At 52.6% G+C, this 5,959-nt stretch overlaps 1 long non-coding RNA gene across 1 annotated transcript; it reads left to right on the top strand.

Annotated features, from left to right (window-relative positions):
- Nucleotides 1-372: 372 nt before the first annotated feature.
- Nucleotides 373-5,605, top strand: LOC149863289 (uncharacterized). Its single transcript, XR_016443010.1, has 3 exons — nucleotides 373-3,520; nucleotides 4,002-4,246; nucleotides 5,065-5,605. It is a non-coding gene; the product is annotated as an uncharacterized LOC149863289 (long non-coding RNA).
- The last annotated feature ends 354 nt before the right edge of the window (nucleotides 5,606-5,959 follow it).

The raw sequence follows: 5,959 nt of genomic DNA, 5'->3' as shown, positions 1-5,959 counted from the left end.
GTGATGAGGAGGGAGGCAGAGATGGGGCGAGGGTGGCAGCCTCCTGCCCGGATGCGAGCAGGCAGGATGGCCCTGGCTGCGCCAGGGAGAGGAGGCGCTGCGGGAACGGGACCACCGAAGTCCGGCCCCGAACAGTGGATGGGTGGATGTGGGGTGGACGAGGCAAGGAGAAGGCGCCGTGCTTCGACGGCCCGAGTGAGAGGATGGAGGCTGAGGTCCACGCTGCAGCAGCAAGGTACGGTCGGTCGGGGGAGAGCGGAGGGCACGAGTGGAGCCCCGTGGGAGTGGGGTACGCGGAAGGAGGGTTCGAGGGGGAGGAGGAGGGGTTGTGGGGGCCAAGGGGGGCAACATCATAAGAAGAGCATGGCTGACTATCGAAACGGCTGACGGACAAGGAGGATGAGGCTGTACGACTGCCTCAGGTCCGGCTTAACAAGCTGCTGCAGGCTGCGGCAAGGCTGGGGCCGTCTTGTTGGTCTAAAACCAGCAGATTTGGGCAAGAGAAACAGAAGCCTCCCAACCCCACCGCTCCCCGGTCCGGTGCTTCGCTTCATTCCCGTCACACTTGGCACAACCAACATGTTTTCTTCCCAGAAGAGGAGTTGTCTAGCCAAATGCAAGTTGCTTTTCAAAGAGTCACCAGGTCTGCCATGGGACGGGGCCTGTCGGGGACAGTCCAGGCAAAATAATGTTCTTCTTCCAGCAAAATGCAGTATTTGGGGATTTAAACACAATTGCTGCTAAGTGTTAAGGGCAGTGCAAGTGGGATGCAGGGTAGCATTGTTCATTAGCAAGGTAACCACCCCAAACTGATGGGGAAAAAAGGCCCATGCCCCATCACCGTGTTGCATGGTTGCTATAGGTGTCACACCCGGACCCAGAGGCAGAGCAAGGGGGGAGGGTTGTTCCTCTCACTCCGGAGAGATGAAAACACTGTCAGCAAAGTTCGCCTAGATCTGCAGGAGGTCTACGGATATCCGTGTGTGTGTTGTGGGGGGGTGGGGGATTCCTGGACTAGTGCATATTTCCACCCAGGTAACTCTTTTCTGCCTCGACGTTGCCACGGACCGTATGGTTTTCAGAACAATCAGAATTTTTGTGGTCAGATGAAAAGCTCTGATGATGTCAGGTTTCACACAAAGACGATGCGTGCCGTGAATGGATGACCTGGTATCACGGAGCATCATGGACTACTGTTATGCAGGTCATCATTTGTAATGATTCTCTGCTTAAATCGTTTTTAATAACGCGCTCAAATTGCACACCTAGAAAAAATAAGTATCTTTATAGTGACCGCATACATCTGCTTCAGAGCCGGCGCGCTCATTATGTGAGGTATGGTGCTCATATGATTTTTGGTTTCTTTTCCATCTCAGATTCCTGGTTGTTGCACATCTCCCCTGGCCGTCTGTGGGCCGGTCTCCTCTATCGTGGTCTGTGGTAACAGGGTCTCCATTCGCTGCCAGCGCTGCTCGACTCTCGTCAGTCGACCTGGGATGCTGTTCCCATGAACAGTTCATTTAGTGACGCGTGCACATCGTCCGTCTGTGGATGATGCTTTTCTTCCCATTTATTAGGATATTTATTTATAATGTCTCCGCGTTGCAGCTGTGCAGCTTTCCGCTGGCTTTATTAACTGTCATACTTGCTGTTTCTAGCTGAGGACCTTAATGCCAAAAAGCAACCCTTTCCTTCCCCAGAGCAAAACTAGTTGGGGAAACGAGAAGTTAGTTCTGCATGCCTGCAACTCGCTGGAGGATTTCTCTGCTGCAGCAGTGCCCGAGGCCCGTCAGGCTCGGAGCCCTGTTATGCCAGGCCCTGTGCAGGCAGACAGGAGAAGGGAGGCCTCCCCCGCAGAACTTGAACCCAGGCCTAGGACCAGACCCTACAAGTCAGCAGAGCCTGTGACAGGAGCACGGGCGGATCTAGGATTTTGAGAAGCGGGGTGCAGATGATGTGGTGCATCCTCACATAGAGCACAATGCATACTTTTATCAAGTTCAAAGGAAACTAGAAGCTTCACTAATAAACTAATGGCCCAGGGCTACATTATGCATTTTAAGACTGGAGGAAAAGCAATGATAAACTTCCTGTATCAGCACCCAAGCAAAGAATAATCAAGTGATGCTGTTTTCTTAGTCCTGCAGTCATTAGAATTAAACGGACATCTGCTTTTCAACTTCATACAACAAAATCCAGCTTTCTTGAGCATCTTGACAGTACATGCAATGCTTCATGGAAGGCCATTTCCACACCTTGGTTCCTGTTTTTAGCTCGAGCTCTAAGCAGTCTGCAGGGCTGTGAAACAGGAGCTCCTTACCAGGAGCAGCTCACAGCCAGCAGAATGACAAAAGAAAGAATTGCTTAATTCGCAGAACAGCAGGGCCACTACAAAGCAGAGCAGATTGTTAATGCCTGTGGAATGAAGAGTTTAGAAGGAATCTGGCAGATCATCATGAGCCAGAAGTCAAGGACCCCTCAGCTGCCAGACTAGAAATGCTGGTGTGTCTCCCAGGTGGTTGGTTTGAACTTTTGGCTGGTGAAGGAATCAAAGCGGGGTTCAATGCACCACTGCAACCCTCCCCGTCCCAACTGCTTCTGCATGGGACAGCAATTCGACTGTTCCTTTCCAGAGGCGATCTCAGCCTGAGCACAGGGTGATGGGCCGAGACGGCTTTTTAAAAGCTTTTGAGGAAAACACCTGCATGTCAGTGGGTGGTTTCTGCCAGGACCAGGGTCATGGGGAGGGAAGGTCCTGGCTCCTGATGAACGGCACTCCACGTGCAAGGGACCTGGGGGACGACGCAGGCCTGGCCAGAGCCTGCTGCTCGCCACTTCCCTGCTGCCACCGGCTGGCAGAGGGAGCGGGGCAGCACGGCACATTGTTGGGGGTTTTTATAGCTGCTACAAAGAACAGCTATTTAAAACCTGCTTCTAGTGAATGGAGTAGTGAATTCCCCTCCCGCCACTGACTGCGCACAAAGGCACGTGACCTATTAGATATGCTAGCGCCGGGACGGAAATAGCTATCCAGGCTATTTAAAACTGAGCAGTGCTGAACATCATGTCAGGAGAAGGGGAGAAATGCCGGGGCGACATGAAAGAGATGAAAGGCTCTGCCACCCTCAGGTGCTTTGTATGATTTACTTTGCAGCGGAGCTCACACGTTCTGGCAAGAAGGCAGCAATAAATCATGTCACAACCCTTCCCCGTGCCAGTGTGGCTTAAGGAGCATTAAAAGGAGGTTTTAAAGACTTGTGCCATGCTCTGGTACATGAGTCATCTAGTTTAACAATCAAACTGCAACTGCAGCGTGACTCAGGCCCCTGTTTGCCAGGTGGGCGCCCCACAGCTACTTGTGCTCCGGATTCCTAGCGGCGCGGTCTGAAGTCCTGCCTTGTCCCGCGGGGTTTCATCTGCACTCACATCCGAGAAGGTGAATGAACCTCCACTGGGTTCGGCCCAGAGCAGAGCACCTTGTAGCATGAGTGCTGCCCACCGAGCGAGTGCAAACGAGCCAGTAAGCAGGTCTATGGCCTTGATTGTATGCCAGGGAGAAATGCCTGGGGGGGTCACGCCTCTGAAAGGGTCCCCCTTTTCAGCTACGTAAGGGTAGCAATACCCCCTTTCGCAGCTCAGCTTCCCTCCCCTGCCCTCCCTGTTTCTCTAGGCCAGGTGGAAGCATCTTTACAGGTCTAGGTGTTGTGGGGAAGAGGGGCAGACCCCCACATTGCGCCTTTGGGAGCTCAGCTGGGGAGATGATGGTGCCTGGGAGGTACACCTGCACTCGCAGAGCCTCCTCTGCCCTGGGGTGCGCCTTCGGAGAGTCGTCAGACTGGGCAGATCCTGACCTGGCAGAGGTTGCAGCCCCTGGGAGCAGGCTGTGGCCTCTTGTTCCCCCTGGGGCTGGTGTGGCCTGGACCTGGACCACTGGGTGGAGGTGGCACCCTGCCCCGTGGTGGGCGGCTGAGGTGGGGGGGTCTGTTTCTCCCTCTCTGCAGGCTTGATGGCAGCAAGAATGAGCTGGTCTCCTCTGGATGCCCCTTGGGGCAGGGCTCCGTAACCGACAGTAGCCAGCTGACCCCTGCCTCCGTCAGGAGCTCTGCGTGTGTGGAGCCGATTGCAAGACCTAGCAGCTCTCTCCAAGAGATGCCAGCACCCATTGCAAAGACAGCGAGATGCTGATGGGAGTGAGAAACAGCTCTGGCAAAGCTCAGCTCGGATCTGTGCGGCTGCATCGGCCAAGGTGCAGTAAGCAGTTTTTCAAATGTACTCCTGCGTGCTGGCGCAAACCTGCCGCTTGGTCCTGGAACAGGACAGCCCGTTATTGGCTTCAGGCATGGCTGTCCTAGGTCACAATGTCCTGCATCACCCAAGGGGACTAGTGAATAGTCATAAGGGCCAGACGGCTCCTCCACTATTATTTGTGTTTTGGTAGCTCTGAGAATCACCAGCTCCACTGAGCTTTGCAGTGTACTAGCACATGGAGCTTGCACTCTTGGATGGGGTGCAAGGCAGCAGTAGGCAAGCAGATGGGCAGAGGTGGGAGAGGACAGTGCAAGAAAATATACTGCCCTGTAATGCCGCATTGAGCAGCAGTGCCTGCGGTGCAGGACATGAGTGCCTTTGCCCTGTGCAGGGCAGTGTTGCACGTGGAAGAGCAGGACTTGGTGGGCAGCTTAGGAGCTCCCCGAGGGGACGGATGAGCAGGTGTGGGAGGAAGAAGGTGTAATTGCTCTCTGTAAGGCGGCAGCAAGATGGCGCACACTAGAAGGATGCTGTGTTTACAGGCATACCTGGACGGCATGTGGAGCCAGGCAGTGACAGGATTCGGCAAGGAGCCAAGGCATTTTCTGTACAGAAAGCACATTTCATAATAGCCCTGACCTTCACCTATTGCAAATCAGAGACTAGCTCCAAAGTGCACATGCAGCCAGAATCGGTCTTCAGGGGAGGCCCCAGGGGGGTGCAACCTGCACGAAGGCTATGGGATTTGGTTTAGCAAGACTGCTATTGCTCCTTCTGTCTTGTGTCTCCAAGCTGTTTGCTGTCTCCCATGTACAGGTGAGCTGGAACGTAGAGCACAGTCTCCAGGGGAGTCACGCTAGCTGTGAACAGCCACAGCCTTTCTAGAAGCAGTGTCAGTGATGAAAGTTGAGTTACATGGTTCATTTCTTCAGTTAACAAGTCCCCCAAATGTGGAACGAGTCACACAGCCACACAGCCCTTCTCTCTGGTTATTTTTCTGTGCCTTGTCTCTGTCGCATGGAACTGCACAAACACCTTTTGCTTCTGGAGAATCCTTCCAGGAAACTTGTGGCATATTGCAGCTCATAATGGCATGTAGTACTGCATCTCCCTCTCCTAGAAAGAGTAATCCTCATGCACGGCAAGGGAGCCACTCCCCAATGTTATACAACAGGATAACACCATAAAGAGCAGGACTGCTGCCAAGGAGCAAATCCAGCAGATAAGTGGAAGACTTTGAATAACGTCTGGGTTTTGTGAAGCAATGATTTGTTAATGTTTGATACCAAGTAGTAATAAAGTGGATCTTCTGACGTGGGGAAGGTGCATCAGGACATGCTATGGGCTGGAAGAGATCATGAGCTTGATGACTGAAGGATGATCTACTTGGTGGTGGTGGTGAGATGATGTTGCTGTGATGGTCCAGGGAAGATGCAAGAATTCTTGTGGGTGATATCTTTTACTGGGCCCACTGCATATCTATCCCAACCATGTAGTGGGTGCAATAAAAGATAGTGGTCACAAGAAGTCTTCCTTAATGAGCTTGTTTTTATTAACTGACTACAGTAATTTAATTAAGAACTTGATATGCCTCCGCTGCTCTAATCAATAGGAAAAGGTAATATGGATCCCCTTTCAATAGAACTAGCTGCATAAAGTAACACCTTTTGACTTGAGTAGTCAAGCAAAGTTCAGGGCCTTGCAGGTTATT

Source organism: Crocodylus siamensis, chromosome 6 (assembly GCF_052110815.1).
Source record: "Crocodylus siamensis isolate JL-2025a chromosome 6, ASM5211081v1, whole genome shotgun sequence".
Classification (NCBI taxonomy): Eukaryota; Metazoa; Chordata; order Crocodylia; family Crocodylidae; genus Crocodylus; species Crocodylus siamensis.
Note: the sequence above shows the minus strand (reverse complement) of the source record. Positions and strands in the feature narration are given on the sequence as shown.